The sequence below is a fragment of the Enhydra lutris genome, unplaced genomic scaffold (genome assembly GCF_002288905.1).
Source record: "Enhydra lutris kenyoni isolate GAN:26980312 unplaced genomic scaffold, ASM228890v2 scaffoldscaffold9, whole genome shotgun sequence".
Classification (NCBI taxonomy): Eukaryota; Metazoa; Chordata; class Mammalia; order Carnivora; family Mustelidae; genus Enhydra; species Enhydra lutris.
In genome coordinates, this window is record NW_019154093.1 from 28,288,576 (window position 1) to 28,303,211 (window position 14,636).

General features: G+C 43.3%; 1 protein-coding gene across 2 annotated transcripts in view; it reads left to right on the forward strand.

Moving 5' to 3' along the window:
- The window catches only part of LOC111143154 (FGGY carbohydrate kinase domain containing), a 401,671-nt gene that overhangs the window by 323,983 nt on the left and 63,052 nt on the right, over nt 1–14,636 (forward strand). The window lies entirely within an intron of this gene.

Sequence of the window (14,636 nt, forward strand, 5' to 3'; positions counted from 1 at the left end):
CCTTAGCTCTGTGACCTGACCATTTTGTTCTTCATTCCATTTCTTTATCTGTAATAATCATCAGGAGTACATTAGGAGTTCTTTCTCTAGATCAGGAAGGCACACATAGTCCCATTATTCCCGTTTTATAGTTGAAAACGTTAAGGCATGAAGAAGTGAAATAAGTTGGCCTTGGTTGGAAGAACTAGTACATGCCAGAACCAAGGAGTCTGGCTACCCAGCCTCAACAGAGTTCAAGAAATATTTGTTCAGAGAGCTTAAATGACTTGTCCATGGTCTCCAGGTCAGGATGAGAAGCCGGGTTTTCCACCGGAAACCTAGTCACTAGAGTGTTATTTGTGTACCAGGAACTGTGCTGGGAGCTCTTCCTGTGATCTTCCTGGCATCTGTAATCTACACGGGCAGCAGAGTTTAGACAAGAGAGATCCAAAAAGGTAACAGAACCAAAGGGGACACTGTTAAAACACAGGTGCACAAGTCTAATTCGCTATCTGTGCACTTCGTACACATTTTGAGAGGTGTGATGCCCCGCACAGTGGCCAAGCCTGGGGAACGATGTCTGTGAAATACCTTTCCCAAATCATGAATGCTAAGTGGCTTTTAACTGAAGTTTATAATCAAATAATCAAAGATGGTGCAGTTGAATTCTCAACGATTTCTGGATTTTCTGGTATTCTCTCAAAAACACTGCATGGGGTTCTTTATTGTTGAACTGTCAATGATTTGTCAGTTATTATTTTGATGGGTCTGCTTATGGAGATTCTCACAACAACATGCCCTTCCGGGGACAAGTCGTAGCTGAACCAAAACCATAGAGATGCTCCGAGGGGCCCTGCGTAGGCTGGCATCATATTGTTCCCTGAACACGTCCCCCCCATGTGTCTGCGTTAAAGCCCTAATTCCCAGTGTGATGGTATTTGGAAATTGGGTCTTTGGGGTAGTGATTGGGGTCGCATGAAACTGTGAGGGTGGGGTCCCCATGACGGGCTCAGTGCCCTTCCTAGGAAGAGACACCAGAGAACTGGGGCTTTCTCTGCCATGTGAGGCCCTCTGCAAACCAGGAAGACAGCCCTCCCCAGAACCTGACCCTTCTGGCCCCTTCATCTTGGGTGTCTAGCCTCCAGAACTGTGAGAAAATAAGTTTCTGTTGTTTACGTGCCCAATCTATGGCACTCCATTATGGTGGCATGAGCAGACTAAGGTATCTCATTTGATCTTGACGGCCTCCCTGCCTGAAGGGAAGATGTTTTCATTCTTGTGTTCTGTATAGAGGAAACCAAAGCTCTGAGGGGTTCTCGGTAATTTTCCCAAGACTGCAGTTAATACAGGGCAGACGCAAAATTGAAACTGAGGTTCTCTGGATCTATATCCCATCCCAATTTTTCATTCTTTTTATACTTTGTTTGCTTTTTTTTTCCTCTTTTTGTGTTAAAAATAGTTTTTGGCTTCCTAAATGTTTAAAGCTGTATTTTCTGAAAAGAAATGTCGTCAGTCACAAATCAGGAGTCAGTCTGCAGCTTGAACAAAGAGTAGTGTGGGAGGGGGCCTGCTTCATGAGATAGATACGTAATACCGTGACTTTAGGGACCTCAGTGATATCTTAGTCCAGTCTGGAGTTTCTAGCTCCAAGACGATTCCGCTCACATCTTTCCCTAAGTGGAAACCGAACTTAATTCCACACTGACATCATCGTCAGTACATGAGATTTTCTGTGAATCTTCTGGAACAGAATCTTAGATAGGATGCATCGAATATTGGGGTTGGTGATTTGAGTAGCAGCTGCAAGTCTTACAACATTTTAAAGACAAGCTCCTCTCTCCTGTTAAAACCAAGGAAGTATGAGCCCCATGTGACTAGAATTTCTAGGAGACGCTATAATCTAGTAAAGAGAGTCCCCAGCTGAGAGAGCCCTGAAAGCTCATCTGTCCTTATATCCCCAAAAGAACCCTGTCGTCTTGACCCTTGTGCTTGCTTGTTGTCTATCTTCAGGCAGTGTCACCTGGCCTCTCCAGGTACTTGCTTAATTTGCTTATTTCCTTTTTAAAAAATTGCCACTCGTGTGGGACTATTGAGATAAAGAGCCTTGAAAACTAATGACCTGAATGAGCCCCAGGTGTAATTATCAACATCGCTATAGCGATGATGTTCAGAACCACTTTGGAAATGTAAATGCACGTAGGCCTGTCTTCATTCGCCCCTCTCCAAAGAAGAGGCACCAACCCCATGTGCCTCCAGGTCTGGGGACGAGCTGAAGGTTCTGGCAAATTGATGTGGAACAGAATTGCCTTCTCCCTGTGATTCATATTTTTCAACCAGAACTTCAGTACCGTTCGTCCTTTGAACTTCAGAGATCCTGCTTGGTCTTCAGGGCGCCTGCTACTCCTTCATGTATGAAGCTGAGCAGTTCCTGCCAGCAACTCAATGTTGCTTTCTCTTCTCATAGACCACACATTCAGTGGTTGGAGGGAGGATTTCACTTTACACTACCATAGTGCGCAGACTTTGGTAGACCCTGCCAGACTCGTCTCCTCCAGATGAATGAAAGACTAGGAAGAGTTTAGAGGACCCAGACTACAGACCTAGGAATGAGATCTTAGGGAAGACAAGGTTTCCCGATTTTCTGGGCCCATGAGTAAGGGGTAGAGCCCTCTGCCTTCCTATAGTGACAGCAATAGGTCAGAAAGATTTAGAGTTGCAGTTTTTTATTTATAATAACTGAAAACCTGTCTGTCTATTGCAATCCTGGGGAAATTTTATCAGATGAAGAGGGATCGTTGGTAGAATGTTCTGGTGGAATATTAAGGGGAGAGATTAGTCAGCATGGGGGCCATTACTAGTTCACATTTTAAAGCCTGCCAACAATGCCTGGCATCCACTTCTTATTCTTTTATTCATTCATGTGGCCATCCTCACAGTCTCTCTCTCCCACTCCCCCCTGCTTCCTTCCTGCCCTCCCATCCCTTAGAAATCAAAAGCTTCCTGCTAATCCCCCTTTCAAATGAGGATCCTACAGAGGGTACTGATATAACCATCCATCTGCATTAAAGACTAGAATGACTAATAATTCTTAAAGAGTTGTCTCTCTAGAAACGGTGTTCTCCATTTAGTAGTTTTCAAAACTCTACTTCCAATAGATAGTGTGGCAGGTACCATGGCATGGTTATCTTCACAGATCTGTAGCTTAATCAGTAGAATGGAAGCAAACCACAGAGATGCCACCTCATGGTAAAAGATCAACTATTGAGTAAGTGGGAGGGGACTCAAGGGGGCATCTTCCTTCCTCCTTTTATTCACTGGAATATGGAATTCATGCAGTCTTGACCTCTGTGCCCTCTCTCTGACCTCTCCTGATCTCCCAGAAGTCACCCCTTATCACTCCCTTGGCTGTCCATGCACTATGAAATGATTCTCTAATTCTGAATGTCCTCGAAAGCAAATAATTGTGATTAGAAAGTTGGGAGCACCCCATAACCCTTCTTTAGGCTCCCAGGCCTTGGAAAAGGAACAAACTGGGAAAAAAAAAAAAAAATACGTACATGAAATACCAATGTGCTCACATTCTCTAAGCACAGATAGTAGCGAAGTTTGAAGAAATGCAAAGGATACATGAAACGAGAAACCAGTTTCAAGATGCTATGAAAGAAAACTCAGTCAAATGGCAAAGAGGCAGAAATACAAAATGACGTTCCACTTTCTGCTTCCTTCAAACTCCTGCAGATGTCATCAGCTTTCTGTAATTTCTTATCTTAAAAGACAGAGCTTTCTTGTTGTTGTTCCCACTCTATTTATTCAAAAAAAGCTTTAATTCTAACAGTGCTATTTATGTGGACATTTGCTCCTTACCCCCCCCCCAAAAAAAAAAGCAGCAGAGGAAGCCTCTGAAACAGAAGTCAGCAAAAGGGGACTGTAACAAGAGATAAAGAAGAATTTCTGATCAATGTAAGGCACGTACCACTATAAAGAAAATAAACCCTTGGAATCAACCAATTAATCAAAACCTTTCTTCCCCCCCATGGCGTGAGGGTTGTCACCTCTGTAAACCATTGACTCCGTGTGTTCCCACCATCAGCTTTCCTTGTCACGTTCCAGACAGACTCGTGTGTCTTGCAGACCAATTCGTGTAAGTGGCCTGTTGAGAGCCGTGATTACTCACCCTTGCTGTGATGTGCGCCCACAAGGGAAACCGTCCGCACTGACCACAGTGGTCTGCCCTCGAGGTCAGGCCTTGCAGACATCCTCATGGCTTCGCTGAAGGCTCTCCTTCTATTCTTTTTTTTTTTTTTTTTAAGTTTACTTCCTTCAGAGCCAGTTCTCTTCATCACCTGTCCTGTGCTGCAAAGTCTATGATCTCATGTATGACCCAGTACGTCTCCATTCTGTCTTACTCTGTGGGAGCCCGCTCTCTGTGAGTCTGAGATCTGTCTGGCTTTCTGTCACAAGCTACTTGCCTGATTTACATTCTGCAAAGTGAAGCTGATGATCGTGATTTTCATTGCTAGAGGTTTGGAGAGACTGACAGATCACAGGATGTTCAGAAATTGGAAACCGTCCCATTTCTTGGCACATTCTCTCTTTATTTGCTTTCCCCCACCCCTTTTCCTGGGCTACCAATTATTAGTTGTGTTCATTGGGAAAAAGTAAGAAAATTCAGCAAAGCTGAAAAAAAATACAAAAACATTGATCTTACTAGCCTAAAATTGCCAGTATGGAAGATTCTGGTTTTTATACTTCTAGTATTTTTATACGTAATTTTAAATTGCTTTACACTTTTTTAAATTTCAAAAATGTGTTCATACAATGTATCGTCTTCTGTAGTTTTTCTCCCACCCAAAAATATGTAGTAAACATCTTTATTTGTCATTTTTATGGGTCGCATAATTTTATATCCCATGGGCTATATCCACTTATTTCAGCAATCCCCTCGTTTGGAATATTTACCTTGTGTCTGTTATTTTAAAGAATGCAGCAGCTGATATCTCTGTAGCTGAATTTTTGCAGATACCCTAAATTATTTCCATAAAATAAATTAGGGAGATATAATTGTTTAGCTGAAAAGTTTCCCAACTTTTAGAATTCGGCTCCATATTAACGCCTTATCCTCCCACCGATGGGGGGTGAAAATCCAGGGCTCCCATTTCTCTCATACGAGGAGTCTACTGCTGTGAATTTTAGTTCCATCTAGCTTTCATCCTCAGGCCCTTTATAATCCTATTCATTTCACATATGGTCCTGATATTATCAACTTTCTTTAGTAGCCTTTTGCCCTTTGCTGCTTAAGCATGTGTTTCTGGAGATATGAGATTCTGGTTTCTAATTAAATAGATTCAGATTTCTGATTGAATTTTCTGAGTGTCCTGTCCCACATGTCAATGCCTTATAGAAAGTCAACAGAAAATCCTGGAATGAGAATTAGTAGTTTAAAGAAGGATTAAATTTAAGAATGTGACGCTGGCACTAACATTCATTAGACTTATTGCCACACCTGGTTAACAGTACATTCTTCTCTTTCCAAGAATCGCTCACTCTCAAAAAAATAAAAAAGGCGATGCATTCAGATTCTGATTAATTGTAAATCTCCTGTTCCAATCTATTTTGCAGAATGGAATCATAGGTATGAAAGTCAAAACATTAGCTCAAAATTCTAATTATTTCAGTAGAGGGTATATAACATTTGACTCTCCTGCTCCTTACGGGGTGATGTAGGAGCAGAGCCTGTCACTTTCCATCCCTTACCATTCATAGAATCTTTGTGGATCAAGTGGGGGTATGACAGTCCCCGGTGTGCAGATGAGACTCTGAAACATCAAGCTGTACTTGGTACAAAGTCCATGTTCTTTTCATTCCATCAAACCATATCCCAGTAAATACACACACTTTGCCCGGGAAAGGCATGGATTTCAGCATGGCAGTGCAGCCGCCCTTCACAGGGTGGTGTGGTTTACAGAAATTCTCAACAGCACACATTTGTCCTCACTGTTTGGGTATCAAGTTTTGAAATAAAAATAGGAAGTATGCCCTCTTTGGTTTGGAAATTTTCTAATTCCTTTGCCTGGGGGAGACTTCACACCCTGCCCACCTGTATTGTTTTATTTTTATTTTATTTTATTTTATTTTATTTTATTTATTTCCTTTTAATCATAATCCACCTATAGGGGCACCTGGGTGGCTCAGTGGGTTAAAGCCTCTGCCTTCGGCTCGGGTCATGATCCCAGGATCCTGGGATCGAGCCCCGCATCGGACTCTCTGCTCAGCGGGGAGACTGCTTCCTCCTCTCTCTCTGCCTGCCTCTCTGCCTACTTCTGATTTCTGTCTGTCAAATAAATAAATAAATAATCTAAAAAAAAAAAAAAAACATAATCCACCTATATTTACTTTTTAAGGAGGTAGATACAGAAAAGCACTTTAACTAATTCAGAGCTTTAATTAAGACACTTTTTATGCTATTGTTATTAATACAAAGATTTAAGCTAACAAACATTTTTTTTTCCCAAGTATGTCCCTCCCTTTTTTTTTTTAGTTAGCAACTTAAGAATGGGACTTTTTATAACAGCAAACAAGGGCCAAACTTCAACTGAGCCCTTTAGAAACTTAGAAGGGTTACAGAACTGTAAAAATAGAGTTTACCAAACTATTTAACTTTGTTTTGTTCAAGATACCATTTGTTTCATACTGGTACAAATCTAAAAAGCTGTATAAGATCTTTCTGTGGAAACAAATGCTTGCAAGTAATTGATTTCCTATTGTAATGGTCATCCATAATAAAATCCCCTTTTGGAATAAATTGGAAATGAGTAGGTTGGATATATTTTTTTTTCCCTTCACACTACTCATAACTCATGAAGAGCAGACCCATGGTGTATAAGCTTAGTGTTCAGAACAATAGATTGGGTTGTGGACCTAAATAGGAGACCCGGAAAGACAAGACCTTCAGGTAAGTCAGGAATTTTCCATAATTGGGGAAAGGCCCAAAAAGGTGATACACACAGATACTCACATACATACACACGTATATACGTACCTACATACCACGTTCCATTGGAGAAAGTTGGATTCCGGGTCATGGGATATACAGAGGGCATACTGAGGTCAATGAAAGAGTTTTGCTTGCAACATTGAGGCAAGTGATCAAGAAATATTCAAAAAGAAAGAAAAAATTTTTTGCATTTGTCTATCTGAGGTATTTGGAACTCTGCAGTGAGGCATAGGAAAGAACCTTGTGTTCAGAAAGTTGAATGGCATGTCTTTCATAATATGCATAGCCAAGAAATTTGAACATTTAGAAATTTGATACGACATTAAAAGTCGTATATGAGGACATTTCCTATCCTGTTAGAATAATTTTACAAGGGAGGCGGCAGAGGTGAAATGACCTACCAAACAAAGCCAGTGGCTAGAAAGGGATGGAGCCAGAATCCAAGGCTTGGCTTAGGATTTCAAAGCGAAGGGTTATTCAGCTTTGTCGTGAATGAAAATGGATTCTTCTTGGGCTGAGTGTGATTGCTGTTGTTTGAAGAACCTACTACCAGTTTTAAAAACTAGTTGTTTACGGGGCGCCTGGGTGGCTCAGTTGGCTAAACGTCTGCCATTGGCTCAGGTCATGATCCCGGGACACCGGGATTGAGCCCCGCATTGGGCTCCTTGCTCATTGGGGAGTCTGCTTCTCCCTCTGATCCTCCCGCCTCTCTCTCTAATACAAATAAATAAAATCTTTTAAAAAAAAAATAAATAACTAGTTTAAAAAATAGACCACTAGAATTTAGATATACCTTAAAATGTCACTGTGTTAGTCCACGCCTGCACAGAAGGCACTTTCATATTAGGATAATTGGAGAGAATTTAGTAGAGGGACTCTTTACAAGACTGTAGACCAGGGCATGGAGAAGTCACGAGGGAGGATGTGGTACCCTGGGGTTTGTAACAGTTGGAGCGTAAGAGGTGAAGAGTACAGTTTCTAGAACCCCAGAATAGAGGCCTGTGTGGAGACTACTGAGTCAGCCTGTTTGCCAGTGACTCGGGAAGGAAAACTGAGTAACTGACCTCATTTTTCTCCCACTCTGTGATTTACAACTGGCTTCCTCATTGGCTGGACTTAGCGGAAACTCATTGATACTTTTGGTACAAGTGAGACCGGCAAGGCCCAGAGAAGGGTGAGGAAGGGGTCTTTAGGAGCACATGCAAAGGACCAACTTAGGCATCTAGGCTGGGCTGTTAGGTTGGTCTGTGGACCAGAGGCTCATCTGTGAATGGTTTGTCACTGATTGGTGATGAGGTAAGGGACTTGCATCAGAACATTCACACTGCAGTGTTCTCGACGAAAGAGTCTGGGTGTCTGTTCACATTCTGGGGCAGGCTCCTTATGGCATTATGGCCAGGTTGTCCGAATGAGACTTATGGAGATGCCACAGCAGACAAGGACAGACATCCTAGGGTTCTCAAAAGGTGCTCCTTTATTCCTGCTTCCATTTTCCTTCCATACCTCCACTAAAAAACGACTAATACTGTCCTGCAGGTTCTCTGAGCGGGGCACTGTGCTAAGGCGTTAAATGGTACTTAATTCTCACAAGTTAGCTTCTTCACCTCACCTTTACAGATAGAAAACTGAGTCTCAGGAAGTTATTTTTTTTTCCTAGTTTTTTTAAAAGATTTTATTTATTTGAGAGAGAGAGAATGAAAGAGAGAGAGAGCATGAGAGGAGGGAGGGTCAGAAGGAGAAGCAGACTCCTTGATGAGCAAGGAGCCCAATGCGGGCCTCGATCCCAGTGTCCCAGGATCACGACCTGAACCTAAGGCAGATGCTTAACCGACTGAGCTACCCAGGTGCCCGCCCAGTCTCAGGAAGTTTAAGTCATGTGTCCGTGGTCTGACAGTAAGTGGCAGAGCTGGCAGTCCAGTCCAGATCTGATGCCAATCTCGGACTTGCCCTGGGGTGTTCTTGAAATTACCTGACATTCACATCCAGGAAATAATGCAGGATCATAGGGGATTGGCTTGTTTGGGCACCCATGGCTGTGTTCTGTGTTGTCTGTAACAACCAACTCATGGTTTCTGGGAAAGATGTACCCCATGCTCAAAGAATCAGATAGCACCATTTATAGGTCCCGTGTTTCTACATTTCACAAGGCCCTTCCTGACCCAGCCAGCCAGATCAGAAGGTGAAGCCGGTTTGTTTCTAAGTGGCCTGTTGTCTGTTTCCATCTCTTTGTAACCCTGGGAGGTCGGGAAGATGATGGAAAGAATTCATGAGAGGGATGCATTTCCTTAGAAATGTTATTAATTGGCTGGGCCAAACAAGAGAAGGAAATAAAATAGCTCTCCTTACTAAGTAAAGGCATCTCCTTCCCTTATCTCATTAAAAATTAAAAGCACTCTTGGTTTAAGTAGGGCAAATTAGTAATTAAGTGCTATATAATCAACTTGTGTAAACATAATATTGAAGGGGAGGCCAAATTAATCACTCCACTGGCTTGTTTTTGTCCCCATTAATGTACCTTTTACTCCGGTCCTTCCTGTGGTGTCAGGATGCATTTTCTTCTCTCCTCTACTGCAGGGGTTCGGGTGGGCTCTGCTAGCCAGATGCCAGCGGACTCAGTGGGGAAAGGCGTGCATGTAGGCCTTGATTCAAGTAGGTTAGGAGGCTCCTGTTTAATTCTTTTTGTTTTTTTAAGATTTTATTTATTTATTTGAGAGAGAGAGAGGGAGAGAGAGCATGACCCGGGGGAGGGAGCATGGGGAGAGGGAGACACAGAATCCCCGCTGAGCAGGGAGCCTGCTCCATCCAGGAACACTGGGATCATGACCTGAGCCAAAGGCTGATGCCCAGCTCACTGAGCCACCCAGGTGCCCCATCCCTTTATAATTCTTTAAGCTAGGGTTCAGCAGCAGGAGTCGTTTATGCGACAAGGACAGTCCTAGGTAGTTCCAACCTAGTGTGGGAGAAATGGACACAGACAGACACCATTATGAAAAATTCTATACTAAGTGAATGGCAAAGACTTCGGGGCCTTGCCTGGGCTTAAATCATGGCTCTGTACATACCTTGGGTGAGTTACTTATCTGTGTCTCAGATCCCTCATCTATAAAAGATAACCATAATATCTGCATCATAGAGATATCATCTCACAATTCATGTTGTAAGAAGTGAACACGTTAGGACATGTAATGTGAAGTGTTTAGTTAATGTTGGATATCATTTGCTTAGACTACAGTTCCTATACAGTGGGATGATGGACCAACAAACGAGTGTCTTCTCGGGAAGTCCTTAAAAGTCCATTTGAACTGGGCCATGGAGGATTAGTTAGTGAAGGAGCTGGAACTTAGGGGAGGGGCCAGATGGCCCCAGGTCTGCTCTTAAGCTTTGCAGTGGAGGGGCTTCTAGAAAGCAGAGAAAGGAACCCGAGCCTCACTCCTACACAAATCTCTCTCCATTTCAGCTCAACCCAATAAATATTAGTAATTGTTGGAGCTTCAGTTGTGTGGTGTTCTGTTAGCTGCCTGTCAGGGATGGGGGTGCGGTGGAAGAGGGTTAAGTGAGCTGAATCTATTTTGGACATATGAGAGGAAATAATGGGACGAAAGAGAAAGGGTAGCCCTCTAAGTGACTTTGCTACACTCTGGGGTGTGGCTTTTTCTCGGCCTGCTAGCTCTGTGAACAAACCCAGCTGGGCAAGCTACTTGATTTCTCTGAGCCTCCCTTTCGTATTAATGGACCCACTGAGTCGCTGCACACTTGCCTGGTGCACAAGAAAACACTAACGTCATTTCCTGTATTAATTTCATCCTCGTAACAAACCTGTGAAGTAGGCGGTGCTGTTGTCCCACTTTATAAAGCAGGAAATTGAGGCATCAAGACACCAATACACTGGCCTAAGGTCACATCGTGGGCTAGTGTGGAATGAGGGTTTCAGCTCAGGCAGTCTTACGGCAGACCCACCCCACCGGCGCCCTGCGGCCCTTGGGAGAGCACCTAGAGCTAGATTTATGTCACATGTGCTAGAGATAGAACAGACATCACGTGACTATGTCCAGGCCCCTCACTCACGAGTAAGGAAGAAATTCTCTCTTGTTTGTGCTTGAGGGAAAGGTATGGCTGAGCCCACCATGGTATAGTAACCTTTAGCCTTGGTAACCCTTGAGCAGGTGGGGCTAAATGACCAGAGGAATGACCAGCCGTTGGCTGCCGTGAAAATGCAGTTGCTCGTACTGATCTTGGTCATTTTGCTTGGGGAAGAAAACAATTTCTTTATTTATCATTTATACTCTACTTCCGTAAAGGATTTGAGGAAGCTTATAATATTTGAATAAGCAAAATAAAACTCACAAATCAGAAACTATGCAGAAAGAAGAAAATACACCAACCCTTAGACCAGGGGATCCTCAAGTTCATAGCCGTTCAGGTGCCAGGTAATCCATATAAACATGGGAAGATACCAGCAAAGGAAAAAATGATTTGATTCTTCGCCAAGCTGTAGAGCGTATACTCTGCCTGAGGACGTTGAAATTCAAATTATTTTAACCCTGGATTGGTGAGTGCCAAACCAAACAGATTTATGGGGCAGATTGGCCTCTAGGTCTCTGACCCATAAATAAGGAAATTACTCTGAGCCTCTAGTCAGCCAAGACGAAACTGGGAAATGTGTCAAGTCATATGGTATCCACGGACTCAAGAAAGTATACCAGCTCACCAAAAGAGACTACATTTTCCCTGGTACCAGATTCTAAAATTGCTATTCCTTTAAAAACCAACCTAAAAAATCCTTCCATGGAACTTACACAAAAGCAGCAGAATTCATCATATACTACTTTGTGAAGAGCCTGGAGCATGATTTTGAAACTTGACTTCAAGTAAAGGATCACGAGGGTTTATAACTTTCTGAAGGTGTCACTTGACCTAGGGGTACAGCTGAGAACACGCAGCATGGCTTTTGGATGGCATGGCCTTTCACCTCTCCTCCCTCAATATTCCTGCCTTCAGCCAGCTTTATAAGCAAAGTTGTATCGGTGACCCAGGAGTGTCTTATGGGACCTCAGTACCAAAGCTTTTCAGCAGCCTGGCATTGGGGAAGTGCTAAAATGAAGCACCCATCAATCGAGAAGGGCAACAGATGTTGAGGCATATCAAGTATCAGTAAACAGCAAGCCTACAGAGGCCACTGAACTTGGCATCCTCTTAGCAAAAATACCCTATTGCCTTCAAGCGGGAACACCATGGACTTACATAAGCTGCATTAAGTGATGCATTTTTTAAAAATCTCTACTTTTTTTTTAAGGGCACATTTAATGCTCACAGTGTTCTAGGCTTTCATCCCCGGAAGTGTAGGTCTTCAAAATATCCTCCCAGTAATTATGAGAAGTTTCCGCTTTTCCAGTCCCCTCCCTTTTTCTGTTAGCACTATGATTCATATTATAAGTCATAGCTAGAACCACAGCTAAGAGCACAGTTAATGGCACAGGATCCCCTACATCTGTGTTCTAACCCTGTGTTCAGATGCCATAGCCATGCCTTCAGTCAGCCCCTTCTCTACTCTGAGCCGGTTCCCTCATTTGTGAAAATAAGACCATTAAGAGTGCGTCTTCATACGTTTGTTGTGAAGATTCAAGGAGATGATACCTATAAAGTATTTAGCACAGTTACCGGTATGAATAAACTTTCAGTGCGAGTTGGACGAAATTATAGTTATATCTGTATCAATACTATTAATAGCCAACTGTCTAAATCACACCGTGCCATTGCTTTGGATGTATTATTCAAAGATGGCTGGGCTGGCCATTTGCCTGTTTGGTCTCAGATAGCTTTATTCTCCCCTCCCCCACCCCTGGCCACACTCTGCTCTCTATTACGTTTCCCAGGCTCCCTGGCAGCTGGTCCCTGAGTAGGTTTGGCCAGTGGGGGACACTGGTGGAAGACTGACGGGCAGGAAGAGGGGCATCGTTAGGTCATCTCTCCCTTTACTAGAAAAGCAGCTGCCACAGCTCCCGTGTGATTCCAGCTCCCAGCCTCTTCCTTTCATCCTCCACATCTGGCCATTCAGGCATTCTTTAGTTTCAGCCTCAGCCTGGCATCCCCAGCTCCAGGCTCTAGCCACACCACAGCCTCCCGTCATCCGCTTGACCCCCTGAGTCGCTGTGTTCGGTTACTCCCACTGTGTTACTCCACTGTGTTACTCATACTCCCCCAAGTAAGGAAGTGGAAGCTCAGAGAGGGCAAGTGATTTGCCCAAAGTCACATATTAAATAATTGAACTTAAAAGTTTATATGTCTCAGAGCCTGCGTTTATTGGAGAATTGCATCCGTTTCCCCAGAGTTTTCCAAGCTTTCTTCCTGCTTCAAAGCAGATAGTAAGGAGGCCTCATGTGTGACTCATCTTGCTGTGGTCTTCTTATAAAAATTTCCTTATGGGACGACATTTAATTGTTCTTACCTAATTCTGACAATATTTGGAAAGTGTATTGTATCCATTTTCACAAGTGAGTAAACAGACTCACAAAACTGAAAGAACTCACCCAAGTCCTACTGGGTGTTAACATTCAAGCTGGAAATTGAATGCAGGTTTTTCTGTCCCCAAGCACACACTCTTTCTACGGGTGATATCAGAGTGCTGGATTATGTGGTATAGGGCCAAGCATTTTTTTACTAATAAAATTTTTTAAAAATTTTTAAAAAGGAAAAGCCACCTGTCAAGCGGCTGATAGGCTAGGTGAATAAAAATGAAGCAACCCAAAGCCAGAGCATGTCAGTACATCGTCTGCTCTCTGATAACTAACAGCCAGAAGCAGGAAAGAAAGAGAAGCATGGTTTGGGATAAGAAGTGGGGCCTGAAATGGAGATGTTAACCTACAAGCAGAGAAGCAGCAGGAAGAGGACTTTTCTGGAGGTGCTAGTGAGAGCAAAGGAATAAACACGGATGGGAGGACAATCAGCTGAACCCCTGGAAAGAGCCCCAGGTCGGAGTAGCCAGAGAGAAGGCTGTGTGTAATGACTCAGTTGTTTGGAGGTGGGGATGGTTAACTATAAACAGATCAATTAGGAATTTGATCAGGAGTCTTGGGAGAATCCTTTGCCCAACATCCCTTGATTCTCTTGTTAAAAACAAAAAATGTTGTGGGCTATTAGTCTCACTATTAAAAAATCAACAACGTTAGTGCTTAGGTGATAATAATGCTTGGGTGATAACACTGCTTCCTGCTTAATAAAATAGCCTATACATTAATTTAGGCTGGGAGTAATAACAAAGCTTTATTACTTATCTCCAGTTTTGAGGAGTCCCTGAAATAGAAGGGAACGCTCTTCAGATGCCCCCAGATACTATCCCATTTCACTAAAGCACATCTGTCTGTGTTTAGGGGGTTTGGAACATACCATGTTTGAGGATTTCAGGATGGAGAAGGCACCTTTTGAGACAATGCCGCTGGTCTGTGGGAAGCAAGCAACCCACCATGCGCCAGCTCAGAATCAACCCCCTCTCCCTTCCCCACCACCCTCCCTGTCAGCCGACACCTCTGCTGGGAGGAGCCCGTGTGTTGGATGGAGCCGGTCAGAGTGAAATTCCTACCAAGCTGGCTGTGTCAGTTTCACCTGTCAGAATCTCTGATGAGGAGAGATCCTGGCAGACCAGACAGTTTGATAATTGGATTATAGC